The sequence below is a fragment of the Tupaia chinensis genome, unplaced genomic scaffold, assembly GCF_000334495.1.
Source record: "Tupaia chinensis unplaced genomic scaffold, TupChi_1.0 Scaffold000117_2, whole genome shotgun sequence".
In the NCBI taxonomy this organism is placed as follows: Eukaryota; Metazoa; Chordata; class Mammalia; order Scandentia; family Tupaiidae; genus Tupaia; species Tupaia belangeri.
Genome location: NW_006159583.1, coordinates 10533373 through 10546770, shown reverse-complemented (window position 1 = coordinate 10546770; position 13398 = coordinate 10533373). Strand labels below are relative to the sequence as shown.

At 40.0% G+C, this 13398-nt stretch overlaps 1 pseudogene; it reads right to left on the bottom strand.

Moving 5' to 3' along the window:
- Nucleotides 1-313: 313 nt before the first annotated feature.
- Nucleotides 314-13398, bottom strand: part of LOC102496057 (serine-threonine kinase receptor-associated protein-like) — a 22445-nt pseudogene continuing 9360 nt past the window's right edge.

The following is a 13398-nucleotide window of genomic DNA, read 5'->3' as shown; positions in this document are numbered from 1 at the left end:
TAATAGGGATAACAATGTTAATTATTTTAAGTGTTTATTAATTGGGTGCTAGGTTGTATATAGTTATTGCTAAGACAGCAGGCTGTTGTACTAAGAGAGCAGAACTCCACCTGCCTTCATCTTAGCCTCCTCAGTTTTCACTTATGGGTAATACCAAGTTCTTTGTTCCAGCACTGGAGTTAGTTCATATTCCCCACTATTTACTGCTGTGTTTGCCTAAAGCAGAGAATAACTCTGGAAGGCCGATAGCTGTCTCTGCTTGCTCATTTTAGACCGTATGTTATACACTGTCTGTGACACATAAGCTTGATGCTCAGTCCTTAACTTGCAGAGCTGAAGGGTAGTGGGAATCTGAATTCTCTGAAACAATTTCTTCCAGTTTCTCCTTTGTGGTCTCTGGAAAACAGATCTTTGGTTCTGCCAGCTCACCACTCTTCATCAGGAAGCCACATTTCCAACGGTGAATGTTTCTCCTACCACAGTTGGCCAGTCTCAGTGTTCCATCCTCAGAACCAATGGCACTGAGTTCTCCATCAGGACTAAATCTCACATGGTGAATAAGACCAAAGTGTCCTATGTAGTATCTTACAAAAATTCTTCTCCACTATTGTGATCATATTGATAAAGTTTAAAATCTTCACCACCAGCAACAAGAAATTCTTTCTCAGGATGAAGAGATACAGAATTGATGGTTGCAGGAGCCCCAAAGGTTTTCATTGGGTCTAAACTTAGTGTACTATGAAAAGCAATAGATCGTCCATAAGCTATGACTAAAAGCTCTTCCTCTGGAATATATTCCATCCTGCTAATAGACACATCAACAGTTAGCGATTCCACTCTGCATCATCCCAAAAGTGAGCAGCTTTATCATCAGCTGAAAGAATCTGTTTTCCAGATCAAGACAAAGGAGCTGGGCTCACAAACAGGAAGAGCAGGCCAATCGAGTGGCACCTAGGCCAGGAGGGGTTAGGGAGAGATAGGGGAGATTACAACAGGTGAGCTATGGACAGCTCCTGCTGACAGAGGGGTGGGAAGGGAGGGAGGAAGCAGGGGAAAGGAGAACAGGCCTGGCCGATCTACACCATCCACATCAGTATGGGCAGAAAGTGACCGGTATTTAGATTTTTTCACTCTTGTTCTAATCATATTTTTCAACCATAGTAATCAATAATAATGCTCTGACTTAAGACTTTATGATTTCCTTAGAAATACATAACAGAAAAAAGGCAGAGTTCTCATTTCTTTTTTTCCCCCCAAAGAATTATTTTTTTAATTTAATTCCATTTGTTATCATTATTTTTTAAAATTTGAACAAACAGAGATCGAGAGAGAAAGAAGGGGAAAGTGAGAAAGCTAGCCGCCAGGTCTGGGACACAAACCGCAGTGGGCCATGTGGGAATCCAGCGCCTTTAATCACCATGCCACCTTCTGGCCCCTAGAGTTCTCATTTCAGTTTTAATTCTAATATGGCTTGTTAGGCCATGAACCAAGGCACAGTTGATTCTGGGATAGCCTCATTTCAACATCCAGATATTCCTGCACTGAGCTGGTAAATTCGAGTAATTACACAGTGATTGCAATCATCATAGCCAGTCAGGACAACTCATGAGCAAAAGGAACTTCCAGGAAGCAAAGATAATTCTTGGTTTGTGTCTTCAAATATTCAACTAACATGTACGAGGCAATGCACAAATACAGTCCCACATTATCAGCGAGATACAGAGCTCTTTCACTGCCAGTTGGCTTCACTTTCCATGACCACACTTGGTGTTCCACATCCTTATAATCTATTTCGAACAGGCAGTCAGGATCACAAGGATTACTAAGGGAAAAGTTGATTAATGAACTTTTTGTTTTTCTTTTAAATCATGACCAGAAAAACAATCCATGTCCTAAAGATAATGAATTGATAATAGAGACTTCTTTAGTGACAGATAGAACATTTATTTGGGACAAACCTCCTATCTTTTGGAATGACAAAGGTAAGAGAGTTAGAATAAGAGCATTTAAGCTATTTCGTAGTGACTATGGCTGTAATTTTTTGTTTATTTGTTTGTTTTTGACGTAGGGGGTGTGTGCTCACTGGAAAGAGACAGAGAAAGACAGAGGGCAAGTGAGAAATCAGCCCCAGTGCAGATGTCCATGCCACAATCCCTTCTCCCACATTCTCCTCCTGGGCCTTTCACATGTGCCCAGCTTGAGTCAAAACCCACGGGAACTCAAACTGTGGTTGGCCATATGGGAGCCCAGTGCTTTAACCACCATGCCACCACCACCTTTTTTCCCTAAATACATCCCTTTATCAAATAACACAATCCTCCAGTTTTTGGCAAAGAAATATCTAGTGGAAGTTTAAGGTTGAAGGGCTCACTTTAGATAGAAAGGCACAAGAAATGTTACATATTCTTCTACCATCCAAACCCTGGGTTATCAGTCCAAATTGTTTCTCCCTCTATTCTAAGCAGAAAAATCAGCTGAAAATTTCAGAACACTTGTTAACTGCTCTCAAGGCCCACACATTCCTGTTTTTAAGCTGTGCTTTAGGTTATTCAGAAATGTTTGACTCCTTATAACGACAGAGAAATTTTGTAAACGGTCAGCAGAAAAAAAAAAAAAGTACATTGTGTAACTTCCCCTCAACCCAACCACAAACAACTATAGCATAAACAGTCACATCCTTATGAAGGAGCAACAGAAAATGTTATACTCAAAGTTGGGACTATGAAAAAAAGGGACAAGTCTTTTTTAAATGTAGCTTTATGTCCTTTCTGATAGAGAATATTACTTCTATAATGTATAAAAATACTAAATCTTTATTTAATGCTCACTACATGTACAGCACTGCACTACTTTACATGGGTTCTCTCATCTGTTCTTCACAAAGTCTATGTAAAGATATTATTACCCTTCTTTTACGGGAAAGGGGAGAAAATGAGGCTTGCCGAATTGATGGCACGCTACCAAATGAGTAAGGCAAGATTCAAAATTAAATCTGAGTCCAGAGTCAATACTCCTATTTGTTTTATTTTTCAGCAACTCATCTTTCCCCATAATGATGGGTATTTGCTAAAGAAGAAGCCCAGAAATGTTTGCTATATTCTATATATGTTCTTTCATTTAGTTTTACCATTGCTTTTAAAAACACATTTCCCGAATGAAAATCTCCGAATTAGGACATCTCATACCTGTGAGACTTTCTAGACCCGTGAGGTCTGACCGCTCCTGTCAGGAGCACACTAGAAAGAACTGGGGAGACAGGGTGGTGGGGGTGGGAGGCCATTCCCCCAGTGGAGTTTGGTGCATCTGCAATCTCTTCTCCTTCATTTCTCCTTTCCGTCAGGATTTGGAACCTGCGTGCACACATGCCCAGTGTGTTTTTCAAGCTGCCCAGGGGCCAGGATTCACACTGTGGTCAGTCATTTGGGATCCAGTTTCCTTTAACTACTAGGCTACAGGGCCAGTTCCGCGGGTTTCTATTTTGAATGTCACACTCTCAACTTCTAACAGGAAGTTGTAGATGTTTAGGTAGGCATTTTTGGTTTTCTGTGGCCTCAATTATTTTTTTAATCCTTAAAATAAGTACATTTAAATCATCTGTAAAGTTTAAATTATGCAGTCCTAATTCAGGACTAAACTCAACTTTTAATTTTTAAATAATTTTTACTAGACAGTGCATGTGCTCATCACAGAGAGGCAGAGAGACAGAGGCAGAAAAGAAAGCACCCCCCAATGAAAGAAAGCACCCCCCAATGGGGCATGGGCACACCACCATCACTTCTCCATCTCTCCCTTTTTTCAGGATTTTGGGAATATGCATCTGGTATATTTCTCCAATTACCGGGTTGAGGGCTCGAACTGCGTGGTCAGCCAGGTGAGATTTAGCTGCACTCACCCTAGGCCACAGAGCTGGTCACTAACTCCATTTTATGATTCCTAAAACAGCTTCTCTTCAATTTCCCTATTCGGTCAGTGGACATTTGAGCAGAGACCTAAATGAAATGAAGTAAGTTGTAGAGATATCTAGGAAGCAATGAGTCTAGCAGAGGAAATAAAATGTGATGTTGGAATCTGCCAGGCATGTTCCAGATGCCCAAGGAAGGCCTTACAACTGGGACACAGTAAGCGAGAGCTAACACACCCAAGACTAGATCATAGGAGGGCCGGATGCATGGCATGTGGGCCCCACAGGCATTGTGCTTATTAGAGCCTTGCACTTTAATGCTCTGCAGTCAGCCCTCAGCAATGCTTACTAATATAGTTTTTAAAGATGTACTTAATTTTATTTATTATTATTTTTTAATTTGACCAGAGAGAGGGAAAGTGAGGTCCAGGACACGAACCGCGATAGGCCGTGTCGGAGTCCAGCATCTTAACCATCACACCATCTCCTGACCCCTACTTATTAATATTTTTAACAAAGGGCCTGCATATTATTTTGTAATGGGCAATGCAAATTTTGTAGCCTGTCCTGTGTTAGAGCAACAGCAAGGAATCAATTACTGTACGTCTTTTAGGCTTTGGCCCTTGTAAGGACTTTTACTCTGAATGAGGTGATAAGCCATTGAAGGGTTCTGAAGAGTAGAATGACAAGATCTGACTGTTCTTACTTTAAATCATTGACTACTGCTATTAGGATAGACCTAGGAGACAACCAGGAGACCAGAAACAACCCCGTCGGGAGATATGATAGTAGCAGTAGAAGCAGAGATTAGTCAGACTCAGGTTTATTTATTTATTTATTTTTTTAGAGAAGTTTTTTGCTATAGGGCGCGTGCACTCGCCAGACAGACAGAGAGAGACAGAGAGACAGAAAGCGAGAAATCACCCCCCAGGGGGGATGGCCATGCTGCAATCTCTTCTCCTCCATTCTCCTCTCGGGATCTTGGGCATGTACACACATGTGCCCGGCGTGAGTTTTAAGCCACTGGGTCTGGGACACAAACCGTGGTCGACTACGTGGGAGTCCAGCGACATAGCCATTACGCTAACTACTGGTCCCAGATTCAGGTTTATTTTGAAGGTAAAACCAAAAACATGTGTTGATGGATATGGATGCAGTGTGGGGAAAACAGAGAAGTCAAGAATGGCTTCACGGTTTTACGCCTGGGTGGTTGGAAGAAGGAAGGAAAGCTTCAGGAACACAGGCTTGGAGTTGTGCAGATCAGGAGTTTGCCTGTGACTATGTTAAAATCGAGATGCTTATTAGACACCCAAGTGGAGATGTTGAGCAGTTAGGTCAATAGGCAACTCTAAGGTTCAAGGAAATCGTTCAGGCTAGAGGCAGAAATATTTTGAGGTGGGGGAGATGCAGAGGAATGAGAATGAGAAGGAAGGAGCAGGTAAGGTAACAGAATGAAAAGCACGAAGTAATATCCTAAAATTAAGAGAATAAAGAAAGGGGGAACTTCTTGCGCATCAGCTGGGTGATGTCTACACTGTTGGTAAATTGAGTGAAATGCAGCTGCGGAACTCTCGGACCACTGGATTTAGCAAGACGGGGATTTGTAAGATGTTTCACTGTGGTATTGGGGTCCTCCTTATCATTTAGATGTAAAACTTTAAGCATGCCAATTCCTTATTTACCGTCATGCCAATATTCAGCTATCTATGTAGGTAATCCTTTTATCCATCCTCTTTTAAAATTTTAATATTTTCATATTCGGCCTTTATCTACACTATGACCTAGTTCAAGCCCCTGAAAGCTCAGGACTGGGTCATTGAGCATCCTCCTGAACTGTCTCACCAGCAGTCCATCCTGATGAATCATCTGGGAAGAAGGGTTTTCTCAGGGATTTCCAGGGCTCTTTGGCTCTGATTTGGAGCATACTAATAACACTTCTTGAGCCAGCAAGTGACATGTTCATTAAGGTGTCTGGATCCTACATGGCTGACAGGACGTTTCAAGTCCCAGACATGATAGCTTGAAGAACATGTCAGGTACATGTGTATGTGTCTCCAAAACCCCAAAAGGAGGGAGAGATGGAGAAGGGGATTACAGCATGACCATCCTTCCCCAATCGGAGATACTTTTTCACTTTCCCTCTCTCTCTGGCAAGTATAGACACCCTCTGGCAAATCTAAAAGAAAAAAGCCTTCTGTTTTTATTTATTTTTAATTTTTAATAGACCATGGATTAGTTTATTTTTAACACCCATCATGCCATGAATTTATAGGGAATAGGTTTTCCAGTAGCTCAGGCTCCTTTCCATTGGTTCTCACAAAGTAACTTCTCTGGGTGGAGCAGGCTGGCACTTGAGTTGAAACCAGGTACCTTTCTCTTTGGCTTCCTTCTCTTTCTGGTCATCTTCCTTCACACGTTTTAGGAAGCTATCTCTGCTCTTAGAATGCTTACTATGCTCAATACATACATTAATTCTCTCCCAAGAATCTTGCCCTTAATTTGTTTGTTTACAATAATGCCAACAGCACGCTGGGTAACATTGTAGACTCCTCCAGTTTTTCCATGGTAACATTTGTGGGGCATTCCTTTTTGAACAGTACCCAGTCCCTTGATGTCTACAATATTACCTTTCTTGTTAGCATATATGTTGCCAAAGAAACCACTCCATGTTTTCTAAAAGGCCTAGAGAACATATATCGGGTGCCTCTCCTCTTTCCCTTTGTGTTTGTCATTTTGGTTGATTACTGGAAGATCCCAGTGTACAGGCATGCCCTCCTGACACACAACATACCCCTGCGTACTTGTCAACAGCTTAGGTGTGCTTTGAATGCCACAGAAAAGAACCTACATAGAATCACCAGTCCTGACGATTCCAGGAGGTCACTTCCACTCATCATAATCCGATGGACTGCTTTCAACTCTGTCATAAAAGAAGTCTGGGGAATTGTGATGCTTTGTTAGGAATCAAGAAGTTTTTGCAAACTTGGTGTCAGAAAGAAAAACAGACGACCATCTGAACAAGACAGCACTATCTCCAAAGAAAAGAAACCCCCTTGCCCTGTCTCACCCAGATTTCACCTCCAGTGAGAAAACTTTGGAAGTGGGTGGGTAAGGGTGCATTTTATTTATAATGAAATTCATCATAAAATATTCACTATCTTAAAAACAAAAAAAAGAAGTTTGAGGAATTGAAAAATACCAACACTGATTGAATTGGGTCCAGGGCTGATGTTTTCCAATAGAAGATAAATTCATATGCCTATTAGAATGGGCAAAGCAATTTTTTTTTAAAACTGACAATAACAAATATTGGGAAGGCCACAGAACAACTAGAACTCTGATTTACTGCTGGTGGGAATGCAAGATGGTTCAGCCACGGGGAAGACTAGTTTGGCAGTTTCTTACAAAGTTAAACGATTGTTTAACCCACTCCTAGGTAGTTACCCAAGATCCACTAAGACATAGGTCCACACACAAAAACCTAAGTGAAAGTCTACGGTGGCTTTATTCATAGTCACCAAAAATTGGAAACAACCCGCATGACTGTCAAATGGTGAACAGAAATATAAACAAATAGTTCCATATCTATAAAATGGAATCCTACTTCCAGAACAAAAACGAACAAGCTCCTGATGCATGCAATGACCCAAGCGCATCTCAGAGGTGATATGCTAAGGCGGAGAAGTCCGACCCACAGGCTACATCCTGGAAGATCCCATTTGTACAACATGCAGGAAAAGGCTAAACTGTGCAGCCAGAAGACAGATCCGCGTTTATCAGGGGCTAGGGGTGGGCGGAGGGCATGGGCACAAAGGAAACCGAGGGAACTTTTGGCAATGACGGAAAATACATTATAACTTGATTGTGGTGGTGGTTACATGACTGTAGAGGTTGTCATGATCATAACAATGCATTCCTAAAAGTGAAGGGTTTTACTGCATATCAATAATAGCTCAATACACCTGGATTTGGAAAGAGCGCTATGAGGGCAAAAACTCTGCTTCACTGACTGCTTTATCTTTTGCATCTAGAATTGGAACTGGAACATAATAAATATAGAAATGAAGGAAGGGAGGGAAGAGGGATAAGCAAGAAGGAAGGGAAGAAGGAAAAGAGAAGAAAAAAGAAGAAAAGAGAAAGAAATAGGGAGGAAAGGGAATATCTAATTATGGATCTTAGTCTGAACAGTCTTCGGACTCTTTAATACATTAATTTCTGGGAATAGTAATGTCGCCCATGCTACATACTACTGGGTTGTCGGGAAAGTCATGACATATTTTTCTATGCAAAAATGTGCCATGCCTTTCCTGACAATCTAATGGTTACAGAATTTACTTATTAAACATTTGACTTTGAATTTCTTTTTAATCTGGAGTAGCGATTTTGTAGACCATTTAGTCCTCTTTCCCATTTCTAAAATAAGAGGATTATGAAAACTAATATATGGGCCCAACCATGGTGGCACAGGCAGTCGGGCGCCACTTTGCAATGTCAGGGCCACAGGGAAGATCACAGTTTGGATCTTGTGGCAATCTGAAAGATTTATGAGGCCCATGCCCACAATGGTGGGTGTTAAAAATAAACTAATCCATGGTCTATTAAAAAATAAAAATAAATAGGAACAGAAGGCTTTTTTCTTTTAGATTTGCTAGAGGGTGTCTATACTTGCCAGAGAGAGAGAAGGAAAGTGAAAAAGTATCTCCAGTTGGGGAAGGATGATCATGCTATAATCCCCTTCTCCATCTCTCCCTCCTTTTGGGGTTTTGGAGACACATGCACATGTACCTGACATGTTCTTCAAGCTATCATGTCTGGGACTTGAAACGTCCTGTCACCCATGTGGGATCCAGACACCTTAATGAACATGTCACTTGCTGGCTCAAGAAGCGTTATTAATATGCTCCAAATCAGAGCCAAAGAGCCCTGGAAATCCCTGAGAAAACCAATCTGAAAGACTTATGAGGCCCATGCCCACAATCCTAGCTGGCTGGAAGGCTGAGGGAAGGAGGGAGGATTGTGGCATGCTAAGACCCTGTGGAAAGTGCCTGTTTCTCTCTGTTTCTCTTAAATAAAATAAATACACTTTAAAAAATAGTCTATAAGGACCATCAGATGGCAAAATGGTTATACTGCTGGACTCCTATGGGTCAACTGCAATTTGAGTATCAGACCCGGTTCAAGACTTGGACCCGGCAACTTAAAACTCACACTGGGCATGTGAACGTATGTGTCCAAAATCCCGAGAGGAGAATGAAAAACAAGGGATTGTGGTGTGGCCATCCCCCCTGGGATGTCTCTCTGTTGAGTGTACGTACTCTATAGCAAAAATCTCTCTTAAAAATATAGACTATGTACATTTCTAGTTTAGATAATACAGATATAAAACAGAAAAAGAAAGCATATCATATAATATATATACTTACTTGATTGAGAGTCTACAAGAATGTAGGGCAAGTTTACCTTTACGTATAACTATAAAATTTTCTGTCCAAATTGTTTAAGTTAGGAGTTCAAAATTGATCATTCAGAGATTTTCTTTAAACACAGAATTATTAAAGCAAATATTAGTGAGTTTTGGTAGCAAGAATTAAAGCAGTACAGAGAATGGCCTTTAATTAACCAGTGTACAACATGCCACAGTTCTATATTCAGTTAAATGCAGAAGGCTCAGTGTGTTCGCAAGGTAGGGTGCCTCAACAGTGACACACTTAAAGAATAATAGCAGTGTGGGGCCGGCATGTGGCATGGTGATTAGGCACTAGATTCTCACAATCTAGTGGGAATCAAAAAATACCAACGCTGATTAAATTGGGCCCAGGGCTGATGCTTTCCAATAGAAGATAAATTCATCTGCCTATTAGAATGGGTAAAGCAATTTTTTTTTTAAACTGACAATAACAAATATTGGAAAGGCTACAGAGCAACTAGAACTCTGATTTACTGAGAGTAATGAGAAGCGTTTCGTTGTTGCATGCCTCAGGAGCTTGTTCGTTTTTGTTCTGGAAGTAAGATTCTATTTTATAGATATGGAACTACTTGTTTATTTTTCTCTTCACCATTTGACAGTCATTTGGGTTGTTTCCAATTTTTGGTGACTATGAATAAAGCCACCATAGACTTTCACTTAAAGGTTTTTGTGTGTGGACCTATGTCTTAGTGTATCTTAGATAACTACCTAGGAGTGGGTTAAACAATTGCTTAACTATGAGATTCAAGTCCCAGACCTGGCCGCTTGAAAATCACAGAGTGCTTATGCATACATGCCCAAAATTCCAAGAGGAGGATGGAAGACAAGAGATTGTGGTGTGGCCATCCCCCTTGGGGACATGATTTTGTACTCTTTCTCTCTCTCTCTCCTCTTTCTCTCTCTGTCTCTCCTGCAAGCACACACACCCTATGGCAAAACAAAACGAACAACAACAAAAAACTTAAAAAAAAAAAAAAAAAGAATAACAGCAGTTAAGCAAAATTGCACAGTTATGCAATTGAAATTGTGTGCCCAAAATTCTAAGAAGAGAATGAAGGACAGCTGTAAGGGTAGGTGGGCCTTTATGCCACATCATGTTCTCTCAATGGGATCTAGATTTCCATGGTGACAAACAGACACTATATACACTGCTCTCCAGAGTGTAAACTGGTACAATATTCCTGGAAATATTTTTGGTGATAGTTGTAAGCATGTCTAAAATGTTAGCACACTTGGATGAGTGATTTTACATCTAGTTACCTACTTAGTAAATAATCAGAAGTGCATTATATAATCAAAAGTACTATATTTTGGGCTAAAATATAAATATTGGATTGAGATGTCAACCATTGTACTGCTTACTTGGCAAGGAATTTGAAACAATCTAAATGTCAGTCTGATGAGAATGGATAAGTACATGATGGGTTTTTTATAAAATGACAATATATAGCCTTTTATAATGATGCTTATGAATTCTTCAATGAAAAAGAAAATGCTAAAATCAATATTAGGCTAAAATAAGACAATCCAAAGCTGAATACTCAGAATGTATTAGATATGTATATTTTCAAAACACTTCATACAAAAGGAATTACAAGGTTGGCCCCATAGACTAGTGGTTAAGTATGCTGGATCCCCTGTGTCTCGACGTTGTGTGCCTCAAGAAACATGGCTGGGTGTATGCGTATATCCCAAATCCTAACAGGATGGAAAAAAGGAGAAGGGATTATGGCATAACCATACCCATAGGGGAGTTGCTTTCTCCTTCCCTCCCTCCACATCTTCTAGCAATTAAAAAAAAAAAAAAAAAGGAAAGGGAAAGAAATAAGGAATTGGAAAGAAATAGAAAAAGAAAATCTTAACAGTCATTTTCTAGACGTGATGAGTTTGTGCTTATTAGATTTTTTTAAATACATCTCTGTACATACTAGGCTTTCCACATGAGAATAAATTGAAAATAACATTAAAAAAGAAAAACTTTTTTTAAAATTTTTTTGGAAAGGTTTTTGCTATAGAGCGTGTGCGCTCGCCAGACAGAGACAGAGACAGAGAGATAGAAAGCAAGAAATCACCCCCCAGGGGGGATGGCCATGCCGCAATCCCTTCTCCTCCATTCTCCTCTCGGGATCTTGGGCACGCACGAACACACACCTGGCGTGAGTTTAAGCCACTGGGTCCGGGACGAGAACCGCGGTCAACTATGTGGGAGTCCAGCGACATAGTCATTACACTAACTGCCGGTCCCAAAAAAACACTTTTTAAAATTGCTGGTTGGAATCTCTCTCTCTCACTCTCACTCTCTCTCCAAGTCATGAAAGAAGGAAACTTTAAGAACATAGACATTTAAAGAAACGCAGGTAGTATGATTCCTTTGTATAAAGTACAGAAACAAGCAAAAACAATCTGTGCTGTTAGAAGCCAGTGTGAGAGTTCCTTTGGGCTAAAGTGCAGAGAATCGCAAGGAGCTTGAGGGGGTATATTTGGGTTCTGAAAATAAAAAATTATATTCAGTTATTCAAAACTGTGCATTTGTTATAATTCACTAAAGTTATTTTAAGTAAAAGGATTATAGTTCTCTTTCCAGAAAGAGGCAAAAACAGATATTTTTAAAATCCTAAATAAGACTTGATAAAACTATGTCCAAATGTAATAATGCTCAGTGAACCTATTTTTCTTGTTTGGGGGAATTTAATTCATCCCACCACAGCAAGCAAATAAGTTAAAAAAAAAAAACATCAGTTAGACTCCCAAAATATTCAGACAAGAAGCCATTTTAAAGCTGAGGTGGAGGTGTGTGCTGGCCTTTTCAGGGAAGCTATGCTCTTATTCCCATTTTCCAGACTCCTGAAATATTCAGACAAGGTAGGGCGACCTCTGTCCTCTATCGTCTCTGGCCGTCAGTCTCTCTGTCTGTCTCATGCTCTTGCTCTCTTTAAATTTTTATTCATTTATTTTTTAAATTTTTCAACCACTTCTCACCTTGAGCCTTTTCTTTTCACTTGCTAATCCCAATAGCTTTTTTAAAGCTGAGGTGTGTCCTGGCCTGTTCAGGGAAGCTATGCTCTCTTTTTGTAATATTTTTTTAGTTTTATTTATTTTTGCTTTTTTTTTTTTTTTTGTAATCTTACTTTCCCACTCTAAGCGTCACTCTCCACACACTGAATGTCTAGACAGACCTTTGTGCACAGTAGGCAAACATCTCAATACTTTTAGAGTCGTTGAAATCCTCAATGCTTATTCAGCCTCCTACTTTAAGGAAGAAATTTCTTTTTATAAATCTGAACTAGTAATCTCTTTCTGTGGATACCACATTGCGAAGCACAGTAGAGGAGAGATTTTTTGTCCCAGAATGACCACAAACCACTGTAGAGGCACAAGAAACATGAGAAACCAAGAAAATATCTCTTGCCTAAGGGAAAAGAACAATCCTCCTCATCCACAGACAGTACAGTAGAACTCTTGGAAATGTCTGATAGAGAATTCAGAATATGCCTAGTGACAAAACTATACAAGATGCAAGAGGAGCTGGGAGATAATGAACTCCAGAAGATACAGGAGAGAAGAGACAACAAGTTCCAGGAGGTGTTGAAGTTCCTCCATGACCTGAAAGAGGAAATACACACCGTAAAAAAGAATCAAATGGAGCTTTTAGAGATGAAGACTGTCTTTCGGGAAATCAAACCTCTCTTGAAAGTATTAAAAGCAGATTAGTTCTTGCAGAAAATCAAATCTCGGATGTTGAAGGCAAAACGTCTGATCTAGAAATAACAACCAAAAAAATGAAGAAAAAAAAACCCAAAATGAGAATACCATATGAGAAATACTAGACAGCATTAAGCGCCCAAACATTCAGATAATCAGAATACCAGAAGATGAAGAAACTAGTAAGGGCACTGATAATCTATTCTATGAAATCTTGGAAGAAAACTTTCCAAATCTAGAGAAGCATTCAAATATCCAAACTCAAGAAATACAAAGAACCCCTAATAGAATCAACCCAAGAAGATCTTCTCCAAGGCACATCATAGCC